Source organism: Platalea leucorodia (assembly GCF_965183815.1).
Source record: "Platalea leucorodia genome assembly, chromosome: 22".
Taxonomy (NCBI): domain Eukaryota; kingdom Metazoa; phylum Chordata; class Aves; order Pelecaniformes; family Threskiornithidae; genus Platalea; species Platalea leucorodia.
The window spans coordinates 129,714-145,293 of NC_138844.1; the positions used below are offsets into that span (position 1 = coordinate 129,714).

General features: G+C 39.7%; 1 pseudogene across 1 annotated transcript; it reads left to right on the plus strand.

Annotated features, from left to right (window-relative positions):
• The first annotated feature begins 3,768 nt into the window (after positions 1-3,768).
• On the plus strand, positions 3,769-4,709 carry LOC309600087 (olfactory receptor 5AR1-like; annotated as a pseudogene). Its single transcript has one exon. The product of its transcript is annotated as an olfactory receptor 5AR1-like (transcript).
• The last annotated feature ends 10,871 nt before the right edge of the window (positions 4,710-15,580 follow it).

Consider the following 15,580-nt stretch of genomic DNA (forward strand, 5'->3'; position numbering starts at 1 on the left):
GCCTTCAAAAAAACCTCAGGGGAATGGTAGCAGCAGTGTGCAACATGTTGCACCACCAAGTGCTCGATTGAATTTTATAATCCCAGCTCTGTCTTAAGAAGATATAGGGATGTCTGAAAAGGGCAGAGGGAAATATGAAATATGAAATAGGAAATAGGAAGAAAGACATGTGAGCCAAATACTGTGCTAGGGCCCATTCCAAACAAGGTACAGATAGGGCATGGCTACCTTGTTTTGATGTCCAGAAAGTTTACTAGAAAAGATATGAGGCTTTCCATGCCATTTAACCTCCATATTGAGTACATTTAACTTGAGACTACAGATTGCAAAATGTTTCTCAGTTTCTGAATCTGTGTGCCCAGGCTCTGAAATTTCTATACTATGTTAAAACCTTTATCATGATGCCATATACATTTTAAGACAGGGAAAACTGTGAAAGAGCTCTTAGAAATATCTTTGAGTAGAAATGGCATATTTGCCTAATGACTTTTAGAAAATGTTTATGTCTCTCCTATCTAGGGTAAGTAGATTAAACAACAGATTACTGGTGAACTAAAATTGAGTCAGGTGATGCAGGGTGATTTGTGCTGGGGAGGAGTTTCCTGCCTTTTATACTGCTTCTTTCATTAATCACATTACATAAAAGTCAGAGAAGGACAGAGGTGAAGGATGCCCTAAGGAAAACCATCAATTACATCATCTTTTCCTAGAACACCTGCAGAATGTGAAACCTTTGGATAGTGTAGCAGACAGCTTATCCTAGATTAACAAACAATAGAAAGATTCCTGCTCATGATTCATTTGCTTACAGATAAGAATTTACTAATTTTTATTCTTATTTTTTTAATATTATAAAAATGAATACTCTTTTCCTTTAAGTATCTTAATATTTAACCTACTTTGACTTAGACATTTAAAAATTCATAATTTAATTTTTTTGTGGGATTTTGTGTGTGTGTGTGTGTTTCTATAATAAAAGGGGAGGGAGTGGAAACTTTTCCTGACGGGAGTTCATCAAGGCTTTCTTAATATATATGACAGGAGAATAAGATTAATATTCTGAAGGTGACTCTGTCTCACATCCTGTGAAACCTTACCACCATATAAAATATAATAAAGGAGTTATTAGGGAAATGTACAATATATCAGGTGTTCTAGCAACAGGAGACCTAGATTCAGAAACATACTCCCAGTCTTTGCGAGACCAAATTTAACATAATAATTTCTTTATTTCCTTTCATGATCCATGAAGGGAGAGATGCATTCTACCACATAATGATTCCTTTTATCAGGTGGTTATAATGACCTTTTGTTGTTGATCATCTTTCTTCAAAGCAACAGGGCATTCAAGTTAAGAGCCTTAATTAAGTCCCTTAGGAGAGATGGCATGAATCTGGGTTCTAGAAACAAAAGCAAAGGACAGCAGAAGTTGAGCCTACACCTTTAAAGACCCTGTACACTGCAGAAACAGATGAGATGATTTTATGAAAAAATATTACTTATTCCATACATGAAGCAAAATTTATTAAAGTGATGTTTTTCTGGTTGTAATTCTAGTCCTCTTATATTTATTACTCTTGAGGTGAGAAGCTGGAGATAGATAAAACTGCACTTATTTTTCCACCTGATAATAAAAATTAACTTAAGTTTACTCATGATCAATTAGAAATTCCAATAAAAGATATTGCAGTAAAGCTGTATCTGTCTTCATATGCTACTTTATATTACAATGTTCAGGACAGATGTTCTGCAAAGTCCACTTAGTAATGAAGTTTTGAATTACTTTTTGTCTGCTTGCTTTTTTAGGATTTGTTTTTTGTAGCGAGAAGATAAGCTGCACAGCCTGGGTAGTGTTCCTATGGATGTGAATGAAGATGACCTCCTAAATTTTCAAAGACATTCCTCTAACAGGTAACATACTTGTTAACATTCCTTTTTTTTTTTTTTTTTTTAATTGGCAAAAGTGGGATTCCACTCAGTTTCAGAGATCTAAAATTTCTGTGCTTCTTGCATTAATTGGCAGAGAAAAATAGACACTTAGAAGTGTATTGTACATTGTCCTTCTGTAACAACAATGTTAAAAATGCAGTGAATCATTTTCTGTTTTCTCCTCTATGGACTGTACAGTGAATTAATATTTTTATAGTCTTCTCAGTGTTAGGTCTCTAACATTAAGTAAGGGAGTCTCAGAAAAAAAAAAAATCCGAAGGAAAGAAAAACATGCCAATGCACATTTTCCATTTTTTCTCATTCGTGAGACAAGGACATTTATGAAGGATTTTTTAACGAGATTACGTCCCTGGAAAACTAAAAAAACCTTCAGTCTCATTCTGAGTCTGTGTATTACTCTTTAGTGGTTGGTTGGTTTCTGTTTGGAGCTTCTATGTAATACTAAAATTACAATATTAAATAACTTTGTTACAGTAACTGAAAGAAAAGAAGAAAGGAATTGCAAAATTATATCATAATGCTGTTAAATGTTTCTTTTTTCAATGATTGCTAGACAAGGGTTTATCAAGAAAGGAAAATTTGTTTTCTTGGTTGCTTACAAATTCCCCAAACTGTTTTCATTGTCTATATAAACTGAAGATCTTTCCTTTTTTGTCCTCTTTTCAAAATTTTGTTCACCATGTGAAATTTTGCATTGTGCTTAGTAAGGGAAGCAGCTAAGAACATTTTTTTCAGATAAATCTATCTATTTATTTCCTTATTTATTTATTTCACCAAACAATTTCAGGATAGGATTACTTCTGTAGATTACGGTACTTTTATTTAGATGCATTAATTTTAGATATCTTACGATAACTCACTTGGCCCCCAGGAGCTGCTCCAGGAAGTAGAAAATCTTCCATAGGTTCTGTGTCATATTTGTCAGATCTGTACAGACGTCTTATACATCTTAGTGTGTCTAAATTGTCACTGGATGTACATATTTAGGAACTGTATTTCACCCTATTCCCGGTAATTTAATTAAATAATTGCAAAACTTTCTTTGTAATTTATGGGTCTTTTTGTGACATTTTAGTCTAGGATATTTTCTGAATATTATAGAGAATTCAAATTGTCAAATTCTACTAAGAGTATAAGAAGTTTAACTCTTATAGCCTAGCTTGCAAATCACAGCAAATAATTTGTATCTTTGTGCTAATTTGTATTGACTGTGAGGTTGGATTTAAATAATTTGTAAGGAATGATTCTGACTTCGGTTTTAAATAATCTGTAAGGAAATGTGTACATGTATGTACACTCTCCTTGCACTAAGTGGTGCGAAACAATAATGTGTAGAACATGAGTAATCTGACATATTTTGGTGCCTACTTTAGGGTTAGAAGGAACTGTCATTTGGAAATGTCTCTTTGTTCCAACTGAACATTGAAGTAACACGTTTATATTTAGCTGTTTATTTCATTGACCTTTAGATGCAGTTTGGATACCTTAATTGGAATGTTTAGTGTCATTTTAGACACCCCAGCCTTCTTGACTTCCAATTACTGGACTAGAAGAATATGAGTCTCCAATACTTTTGTGTGAAAACTGTACTACCCCTTGTGGAAATCTCAGCTACTCAGGGACATCTAAATTGACACGAGAATCACTCTACAAAACTTAAGTGACCTAAATCACTTCTACTGCAAGATTGCAAATCAACTTTCAGACTGAAAAAGAGAGAAATAGTATGATGTAGGAACATTCAATGTATGTTTAATTCTACTTGTGCATTTCAACAATTTTATTACAGATCTTGGTGGATTTATCCTCACATGCTCCATGGCAGACACAAACAAGAAAATCAGACATCCCTCACAGAATTCATCCTCTTGGGGTTTGGAAATCTCCCTAAACTACAGATTTTTCTCTTTCTGTTTTTTTTATTAATCTACTTTGTAACCATAATTGGGAACATACTCATCGTTCTTCTAGTTGTGATAGATCAGCATCTACATACACCTATGTACTTCTTCTTAGGAAACTTGTCTTGCTTGGAGACCTGCTACACTTCAAACATCTTACCCAGGATGCTGGTCAACTTCCTGACAAGGGAAAAGAGAATCTCATTTAACAGCTGTCTCTTGCAATTTTATTTCTTTGCTTCCTTGGCATGTGCTGAATGTTACCTTTTATCTGCAATGTCTTATGATCGTTATCTAGCAATATGCAAACCCTTGCATTATACAACACTTATGAATGTCAGATTGTGCATCCTTCTAGCAGCTGGATCTTGGCTTTGTGGATTTCTGGCTAGCATCTGTACTACACTATATGCATCATGGCTGACTTTCTGTGGGCCAAATGAAATTGACCATTTTTTTTGTGATTATACACCATTATTAGTGCTCTCCTGCAGTGAAACCCAGAAAACAGAATTGGTCATGTCCATTTTAGCCTCTGCATGCACCATGCCTCCATTTCTTTTAACCATGGCAACCTATATTTGTATCATCATTGCTATTCTGAAAATCCCTTCCAGCATAGGGAGGCAAAAGGCTTTCTCTACTTGCTCCTCCCACCTCATTGTAGTCACAGTTTTCTATGGAACCCTAATTGCTGTCTACACATTGCCCAAAACTAAAGCCCTTAGAGAGTTAAACAAAGTCTTATCTGTTTTTTATACTATCTTGACTCCTATGCACAATCCCCTCATCTACAGCTTGAGAAACAAAAAGTTTAAAGAAGCTTTGAGAAAAGCTATTGGCAAATATATTCATTAAACTTACTCAATTTTTAAATTTATGTGCCAATATAACCAAGTCATTGGCTATTGAAATTAAACTGATTCTATTTATGTTGACACACTCCATCAGGATGCATATGTCTGGACTTCATTTATCCTAGTCTCCCTATCAGTCAATGGACAACTAGCTATTTTTTAGAGTGAATAATTTTACCTAATTTCAGATATATGCAGTGTCAACATACAAATCAGAGGCAATAAATACAGGTCACCTTTATACATAGTGGAGAGACATAAACATTTTTAAGGCTTGATTAATCAAGACATATGATTTAAAATGTTATGATCAGTATGCTCTGTGATTATATTGGTGCTAACTCCATTGACAATAAAGTAAACCTAGTATGAACAGTGTTATTTTAGAAGTTTACACTACAGATGATACCCACATTTAATCAGGTGAATCCCAATATCTACTTAGGACTGAATGATTTTCAGACTTTCACCTGAAGGTATTTTTGTATTTCACCGTGTGCCATAGAGGAAACCTATCACGACTATCTTACCTACTTAGTAATTTTTGTGAGTTCCCTAAAGTTGGATGGGATTAATCCAATTGCAGACCTACTAATATGACTAATCTGAAGACCGTATGAGTATTGCCAGCAGACGGTATGGATTCAGTGAGATAAAGGTGAAACTAAAGCGCATTGATGTTGTTGCAACATAGGATAAAAGAATACTGGCCTGCAAATTCAGTCTCTGAAATTACCGATAATATCATTCTCTAATATCATTTATCCAATTTCTCTAGAATGCCCCATATGACAAATAGAAAAAAGATATGAATGTCACAGTGCAAAATGAAGTACCTCCAAAACACTTTTTTTTTAATTGCAAATATAGATGGGTCAGCTTTTAACTAATATTTCTGTTAATGTAATCATGGCATTAGACTATGTCAATGTTCTTTAGAAGAAAATCCCACTTAGATGCTTTTGGGTGTGAATGACAGAATCACAGCGTGGTCAGGGTTGGAAGGGACCTCTGGAGGTCATCATGTCTGACCCTCGCTGCTCAAGCAGGGCCACTTAGAACCTGTTGCCCAAAACCACGTCCAGACAGTTTTTGACTATTTCCAAGGAGGAAGATACCACAACTTCTCTGGGCAACCTGTTCCAGTGCTCAGTCACCCTCACAGTGAAAAAGTGTTTCCTGTTTTTCAAACAGAACCTCCTGTGTTTCAGTTTGTGCCCATTGCCTCTTTTCCTTTCACTGGGCACCACTGAAAAGAGCTTGTCTCCATCTTATTTGCACCCTACTTTCAGGTATTTTTATACATTGATAAGATCCACGCCAGTGTGGACTCATCAGTGCAGCCTCACTAGTGCTGGGTAGAGGGGAAGATCACCTCACTCAACGTGCTGGCAACACTTTGCCTAATGCAGCCAAGGGTACCGTTAGCCACCTTTGCAGCAAGGGCACATTGTTGGCTCATATTCAACCAAGTGTCCATGAGGACCCTCGGGTCCCTTTCTGCCAAGCTGTCTTCCAACTGGGTGGTATAATGGTGCATGAGGATGCTCCTCCCCAGTGTAGGACTTTGTGCTTCCCCGTGATGAATTTAAGTGATTCGCTTAAAGCTGAGGTAGAATTTCCCTTATCAGAGCACAAGGAATTACAGTTCCAAAACTTTGTATCACCAATGAAATTATTTTAAAGAGTTGTTTGTCACCTTGGAAATGTTACATGGCTGTACACAGGTTCATCTAAGCTTACCTCCCATTTCAAACCCCATTTTTTCAGTTGCAACAACAGTGTGATACAGCAGGGTGCTACATGATTCTCCCTCATTTAGCAATCCCAGATACCTAAGAAAGGTATTCCTACAGCTTAGCTTAAGTGATAAAAGTTTAGTAAATGAAGAGAGGTCCTATATAAATCACCATTTTGAATCACATTTACTATCCTCCAGTCAACTGGGACCTCCCTGGTTAGGCAGCACTGCTGATAAATGATGGAAAGTGGCTTGGTGAGCACTTCCACCAGCTTCCTCAGTACCCTTGGGTGGATCCCATCTGGCTCCATAGACTTGTGTGTGTCTAAGTGTTGTAGCAGGTTGCTAACCATTTCCCCTTGGATTATGGGGGCTTCATTCTGCTTGCCATCCTTGTCTTCCAGCTCAGGGAGTTGGGTACCCCAAGAACAACTGGTCTGACTATTAAAGACTGAGGCAAAGAAGGCATTAAGTACCTCAGCCTTCTCCTCGTCCTTTGTCACTGTGTTTCCCTCTGCATCCAACAAAGGATGGAGATTCTCCTTAGCTCTCTTCTTGTTGCTAATGTACTTGTAGAAACATTTTTTTGTTGTCTTTTATGGCAGTAGCCAGATTAAGTTCTAGTTGGACTTTGGCCCTTCTAATTTTCTCCCTGCATAGCCTCACAACATCTTGGTAGTCCTCCTGGGCTTCTTGCCCCTTCTCCCAAAGGTCATAAACTCTGTTTGTTTTCCTGAGTTCCAGCCAAAACTCTCTGTTCAGCCAGGCTGGTCTTCTCTCCCACTGGCTCATCTTTCAGCACATGGGGATGGCCTGCTCCTGCGCCTGTAAGATTTCCTTCTTGAAGAATGTCTGGCCTTCCTGGACTCCTTTGCCCTTCAGGACTGCCTCCCAAGGGACTCTTTCAACCAGTTACCTAAACAGGCCAAAGTCTGCCCTCCAAAAGTCCAAGGTAGCAGTTCTGCTAACCCTCCTCCTTACTTCTCCAAGAATCAAAAACTCTATCATTTCATAATTGCTATGCCCAAGATGGCCTCCAACTGTCACATCACCCACAAGTTCTTCTCTGTTTGCAAACAACAGGTCCAGCGGGACACCTTCTCTAGTTGGCTCCCTCACCAGCTGTGTCAGGAAGGTATTTTATCTTCCACACACTCCAGGAACCTCCTAGACTGTTTCCTCTCTGCTGTATTGTACTTCCAACAGGCATCTGGTAAGTTGAAGTCCCTCACGAGAACAAGGGCTAGCAATCATGAGACTTCTCCCAGTTGCTTATTGAATATTTCTTCTGCCTCTTCATCTATAACAGACTCCCACCATGATATCTGCCTTGTTGGCCTTCCCCCTGATTCTTACCTATAAACACTCAACTCTATCATCGCCATCATTAAGCTCTAGACAATCAAAACATTCCCTAATGTACAGGGCTACCCCACCACCTCTCCTTCCTTGCCTATCCCTTCTGAAGAGTTTATAGCTGTCCATTGCAATGCTCCGGTTGTGCGAGTCATCCCACCATGTTTCCGTGATGGCAATTATGTCATAGTTTTCCTGCTGCACAATGGCTTCCAGTTCCTCCTGTTTGTTGCCCATGTTGCATGCATTGGCGTAGGTGCACTTCAGTTGGGCTATTGATCCCGCCACCTTTTTGGGGGGAGAAGCCTTAATTCCTATGTGACCATTCTCAGGTGGTTCCATGGTTTCTAACACATCCATAGCCCTAGTGTCTTTGCTACCACATGGCTCTCCATCCCCTACCTCCACTGAGATGGCAGACTGAAGGATGTCACTAGCACACTGTCCCTCAAACATTGGTCTGCTGCCGCCAGGCTTATCTGTAGTGAGCCTGGTTTTATCCCTTCCCCTGCTTCAAATCTAGTTTAAAACTCTTTCAATGAGCCCTGCTAAGTCTTGTGCTAGGATCCTTTGAGACAGGTGTACCCTGTCATCAGCAGGCCTGGTGACATGTAAACGGACCCATGACGAAAAACCCCAAAATCTTGCCGGTGACACCAGGCTCAGAGCCAGGTATTGATCTGCTGGCTCTTCCTGTGTCTTCCCTCATCATTCCCAGAGATCGGAAGGATAGAAGAGAACACTACTTGTGCTCCTCCTGATCCCTTACCCAGTCGCCCCAAGACCCTGAAGTCTCTCTTAATTGCCCTCAGACTTCTAGTTGCAACTTCCTCTCTGCTTACCTGAAAAATTAGTAATGGATAGTAATCTGAGTGACATACCAGGGTAGGAAACTTTCTCTTCATATTTTTATCCCGGGCCCCAGGGAAGCAGCCGACTCCCCTAAGAAGTGGGTCTGGTCTGCATATTGGGCCTTCTGTTCCCCTCAGAAGAGAATCTCGTATGACAATGACCCATCTGTTTTTCCTTTGTGGAGGCGATTTTGAGACAGGATACCTGCTGACTTAACCTCGGCAACACCTCCGAGCTAGATGTACCATCATCCTTGTCATTGTTCAGTTCCACCTGCAGAGCCTCATACCTATTATGCAAGGGCACCTGGGAAGGTGGGGCAGTCACAGAGGACTGCCTGTGTGTGCCTGCTGTGCCAGGCAGGAATTTGTCACCATTGCCCCCTATCCCTTAAGTCACTGTGTTCAGCCAGGCAGAGAGAGGATAGGGAATCTTCTGTGTCATGGGTCCTGTCTGCCTGTTGGGCCTGTCTCAGGGGAGGTAGGGTGTGATTCCAGTAGTCTATCTCTCTCTCACATTTCCCGATACTCCTCAACCTACTCACCTCCTCCTGGAGCTCTGTCACTAAATGGAGGAGATCCTCTACCTGGGCGCACCTCCCACGGATGTGCTCACTGCTGCTGTCCAATACTGGCATAAGAGCAGGGTGCACCTTGCAGCCTGACACCTGGGTGGCAGTGTGTTCCTGCCAGAGCTCTGTCTGGGAAGCTGAGTCAGTCGTGGTGGGTACAGAGCTTACAGGGCCATGGCTTTCTGCCAGGTGGATACCACTGCTCCCTGGTCAAGCTGGCAGAGCTTCAGTGCCCTTCCTGCACGCCCTTCCATGCAAACTTGCGCCATGCCCTTGCTGACGCACCATGCCCTTGCTGACGCACCATGCCCTGTTTGCCCACCCTCTTTAGGGCGCTCCTGGTTGCTAGCACTCTCTAAGAGCTTCTTGCATACATGTAGGGGGAGCTTGGCTGCCGTTGCTCCTGGCCCCACCCAGGTCTCATGAGCCACTGTCACGCAAACTGTGGGCTCCTGGTGGCTCTGCTGGCTCCCCCTAAGGCTCCCCAGTTTCAGGAAACCCCCCTGTGCACCTTGCTAGAGCACTTCACTTCCAATCGTGCCAGCCCTGGAACTGCTCACCTCGGAGGATATATACCAGGATAATGGTGCAGGCACTCACTGAGAAACAGACATCCCAAATTTTACATGCATGTCAATATATGGACAATGCAAAGGGATGTTTGAAACAAGTTCATGTTTGATTTTCCTACACTATCAAACTTATTTGACACATAATGGGAAATGTTCTTTAGATCCTCATAAGCATTTTGGAAATTCACTATCAATCTTAATGTTCACAGTAATTCTATTAATGAAGAATTAAGGTAGAGGCAATCCTGGCCTTTGCCAGAGTGTTCAGAGACAGCATGGATTGTATGACAGGTATTGTTTTTCTGTGGTCTGTGGGCATTTTTATATTGTTTTACCAAGTCCTTATGCTAAGATTTTTTTTCCTTTATGTGTTCAGGGGAGAAATTAAGGCATTGGGTGTTGTAAAATAGAGATGCGTTTAAACAGACATGCTTTATTTTGTCATAGGCCAGAAGTATGACTGGAGCGCTATGCAGCATTTTATTTAAATTAAAAAGATTCCTGTAGTAAAATACAAAAATTAGATTTTTTTTATGTAGTAAGACTTTTCTTGCCTTCACACGGTAACAGGTGTTAAAGTCAGTTTAAGAAAAAAAATAAATGCAAGGAAGTGTAGACTTCCTCATGGATTAGCTACTCAGTTGTATTTCCTTAGGAGTGGCAGCACTTCTTGAAAAATCTCTGACTGTCAGAAAACTGTGTATTCATATCAAAGTTCAGTAATTACAAGGGAATTCATGTCTGAGTCCACAAATTGCAAAACATATTTGATTTGCTGTGAAGTAGCCCCCATTTTTTGTGATCTTCCAATAATTTCTACCTCATATTTGCATCTCTTGTCCACCACATGAATAGGAGACAAATAAATAAAGAACAATAAAGACAAAATAATCTCCCCTAAACTCTCTGGGTTTATTTTTTATTTTTTCACAATGTGCATTCCTTGTCTACATTGGATAAAGTTCTATTTTGCCAAAGAAAATCTTACCACCATTACAAAAAATACATAGTTTTCTGACTTTAAGGAGTTTAAAAAGCTTATGCATTTTCATTTTCAGTCTTTTCAGCATTTTTACTTGTCCCTAAACAAGACCTCTTAGAATTTTTTTTATGGAAGAAGTTTTAACCATTCCTAGATGAATCCCCAAACTTTCTTTGTAAAAAAAATCGAATTTCTGTCTTTTGAACTCAAAGTCATGCACTTCTCAGGCATTACTTTCTGAGTCATGCAATTAAGCTTACCATTAATATTATCATAAGATGGGGAAGGTAAATATGGCATTGTAAGCATGTTATTTCATATCTTTTAAAACATCTTGTGTTGGGACCTCTCCTTATGTGAGTGAAACAACCATGTTTTCTAAACTCCTTGTCCTCAGAAGGACCTGCATACAGGGAATTTTGAAAGGAACTGTCACCACAATGTCTGGACTGATACTTCTGGGATTTTCTGACATCCCCAAACTGCAAGATTTTCTCATCATGTTTTGCTTGATCATCTACTCAGTGACTGTGGTAGGAAATGGTTTGATTATCGTCATCACTGTTGGACAGTCTGGCTTTCAAATCCCACTGTATTTCTTCCTCAGAACACCTCAGTAACCCTGCCCAAGATGATGGTTAAATTCCTGACTAAGGGTAGAAGTATCTCCTCCATAAGTTGTGCTTCCCAGATATATTTCTTCCTTGTTCTGGGTGTCACAGAATGTCTCCTGTTGTCTGCAATGGCCTATGATTGTTATGTGGCTGTACTTGACCCCCTGCATCATATTCTTATCATGACAAGAGAGCTCTGCATTAAGCTGGTAGCTGACTCATATCTGAACAACATCCCTGTACAAATGGAGCAGGCTTATCTGGTGTTTTCATTACCTTCTGAAGCTCTCATGAAACTAATATTTTCTTCTGTGACATTCCTTCTCTTCTGAAACTTGTCTGTGTCGACAAGTAGTCTTCTGTAGTTTTCACCTGAATTTTCCCTATGAAGGAAAAATATCAGAGGAGAAATTGCAACAGCTATGGAAGCAGGAATGCAGAAGCACGCAGTACCCGGTCAAAACTGCATGGAGCTGTTTGAAGACTGTGCCATATTGTTCTCAACATGCTGCAGGGAATCTCTCTGGCACCGACTGCTGCCGATGCCCCAGCACACTGGAGGTCTTGACCCAGACAGAGCTCCAGGGTGTGGGGACCACTGCAGAGGTCTTGGGCTAGGGCTGAGGTGGCCTCTCGTGTGTGACGTACTTCAAACAAGGCACTGAGTTGTGAGGTGAAGGAACTTGCAGAATAGGTGAACAGACCATGCATCATCAGCGAAAATGAAGGGGAAATTGACAGGGTCTTTGCAGAAAATCCGTGGAGACAAGAGTTTGAAGCACACAAAGCAAGGAAGGCCATGGTGAAACAAACAGTAGATGGTTTGAAAATGACATCAAACAGTGGCAAACATTTGATATAAAGAAAAGCAGAGATACTATTCAGAGAAGTTTTGAGTCTAGAAGAATAGACTGAAAGGATCTTCATGAAGTTCAAGAAAAGCAAATACCAATCCCTGCATCTTGCATCAAAAAACCCCATGCAGTGGGACAGGCTGAGGTCTCACTGGTTAGGAGACATCTGTGCAGAAAAGCATCTGTGGGGTCCAGGTGGACAAACTGAATATGAGTCAGCGGCATGCATTTGAAGAAAAGGTCGACTACATCCTGGACTGTGCTAGCAGCAGCGAATCATAGAATCATAGAATCGTTAAGGTTGGAAAAGACCCTTAAGATCATCAAGTCCAACCATTAATGAAAACCGTCCAACCGTGAAGCCACTATGGAAACTGAAGGGATTCTTCCCCTTCACTCAGCACTTGTGAGATCCCATCTAGAGTGTGGTGTCCATTTTTCTGCTCCCCAGAACAAGGAAGATACTTGCATACTTGAGTGAGTCCAGTGCAGGGCCACCAAGATGGTTAGGGAGCTGGTGCACAAAATGTACAAAGGAAAAACAAGAAAGCTGTTTTTTTCAGGTTTAAAAGAGGATAAGGATCAGGGAGATCTTCTTTATTTCTACAACTAATAGAAGAGCACAGAGAAGACAGATCCCTACTCTTCTTGCGGGTGCACAGAGGGAGGATGAGAGGCAATGGACACAGGTTGAAACATGCAAAATTCCTATTTGACTTAAGGAAACAAATTTTTCATTGCGAAGGTGGTTAAACATAGTAACATGGGCCCTGAGAGGTGATGTGATATCCATCCTTGGAGATATCCAGAACTCTTCTGAAGAATGCTCTGAGCAACTTAACTCAAATTGGACCTTCTCTGAGCAGAAGGTTGGACTAGAGACATCCAGAGGTCTGTCATGACCTGAAAGGTTACCCAGCCTGTGAGTGTATAGAGATTGCAACTGTTGATTTGTAGGATTTCATAATATACAAGCAAGTATACCTATGATTAATAAAGCAAATATATATATATATAAAGCTACTACAAATTATTATCAGCAATCAATACTATAGAAACAATCAGTAATAGCAGCAATCAATACTAGCAACAACAAATATATTTATAATATTGCAGGTTACTACAAATTTATCACTAGTAAACTTACCAATAATATAACAGCAGATATACTTATGACTGATTACGGACATGTGTGTATATATATGTATGTTCATGATATTACCAGTACTGAGTGCATCAAATCAATCTCAGAACAGGGCCAAACCATCTCAGAAGGGAGGACAAACTGAAATGACCCCACAGGGGGGCCCAGAAGGGGGATCAATAAAATAACAGACAGAGTCTCTCTTCAAAGATGATCCGAGTCACAGAGTTTTGAGTCAGCCAGGAGTCCCTGGTGATATTCCAATTACTTTTCTAGGAGTTCTCATAGAAAGTTCATGCAGGGACTTTGACCTGTTTAGGAGTAAGAAATGGAAACGTACATGCAGCACGGGAAGTTCTTAGAAAGAGGAAAGCTCCCTTTTGGGTAAAAAAAAAGTCACCTGTATATTACAGACACATAATGAGGCATAAGACACCACCACTTTGAGCAGCCAATGGATGCTGTTAATTTCTATTTTTCATCTGGAAGAGCAAATAAATTATTATAGGTCCTACTCTCTCAGTGTAATTTTTATTTTCCCAGACTCTTTTCCAGTTTCAGTTAGAACAGCCAATGGCAGTTACTGATTCTCACTCTCTCAGGATGCTTTTCCCTTTTTCCAGTCTATTTTTCACCTTTTCAGACAATAAGTTGTTGTCACAGCTCCTTGGTTTTGTGCTTATTGGTGGTACCTCAGGAACTCACCAGCTTCTAGGTACCCAGCTGCACTTCAAAGAGGTCACTTCTAGTCATGCTTCTGGTTCACAGGTCTAGTTCTCAGGCTCACAGTTTCCAGGCTGGCAGACATTTTCTCTGTCAGTATTTTTCCTCCTACAACCAGGTCACCTTTATGGCTGCTCACATTAAGATCCCTTCCCACCTGCATGATTCTGTGATTTTAAACAACAAAAGAAGAGAAATATATAGAAATGTTTCAGGAGTGACTCCTATGATCTGCTTCAAAGTTTATTTCAATACATGGTAAGACAGTCCTTAAAAAGGTTTCTTGTTGTGTTTTACCTTCAAGTGACTATAACACATGTCTAGGTGACTATGACAAATGTTACAGTCTGTATTGCAGAGAAACATAATATTATCATGGACTATGTCTCTGTACAGATCCAGTCAAGCAAAAATTTATATGAGAATCCTGTTGTAGTATTCATGTTAACGAACAAAAAAGTTTTTATTTACTGCTCCACTACAGGTATCTGTACTCAAAATCCATCTGTATCATTCACTTTTCCCCCTAAACTTTACAATGAATTCTATGGTAAAGAGAGAAAGTTCATGGATGACAAGTCCTGAAGACAGCAAGTCCAGAAGATGTTCTATGACACAAAATTCAACTATGGCATGCAGGAGAACTGCTGGGCTTCCATCTTCTGATCTTTCTCACCTGTAATCTCTCAAAATGTGAAATATTTCAACCAAAGATACTTTCAGTTAATGCAACATTACATTTTACCATCAAAAAAGCCAGTCTAACCTTTGACAGACAGCAAGAATTCCATTAAGCCAGTAAAGGGGGATAGACACGAATAAAATCTTTGTTGGAAGAGTCAAGACTGCATTTGGTCAAGGGTTTCCTTGGAAATGAATAAGTAAACAGAACCTATATGCACCTATTACTAACTGAATAAGAATACTTAAATTTATGTTAGTCTTTCAAATCTATTTTATTTAGTTTTCTCTCTGTGGAGACAAAAAGCTAGACAGAAAATATGTCACCCTAGTAGCAAGCATAGGTTTTTACCATGCCAATGGCTGTATTTAGAGGGACACACAATGAATATCCATCCAGATGTTCAGCTAAAATGACATCATTTTCTCATTTCTGCATATGTCTGCTTAAAAAGAAGCTTAAAATGTTGAAAAAATGAAAAATTAAGAGATATAAACCCCTTGAAATTCTGAAAAACTTTAAAAACTTTATATGAGGGCAGAGAAAAAAGACAAAAACTGTCATTGTTCAATGTTTGTTGGATCACTCTTACATCTCTCATTAATTCCATACACACCTCATTCAAGTCTTTACTCAATTTTTCATTTTCTGATGTGTCCTCTGTGAGGATATGTGGAAGGAGAGTGTCTGTTCTTCTAAGAGTATCTGGTCAAAGCAAATGTAAACACAAACATACAGAGAAACCTACCAACACATGATAAAGGAGGTCAGGATAAGAATA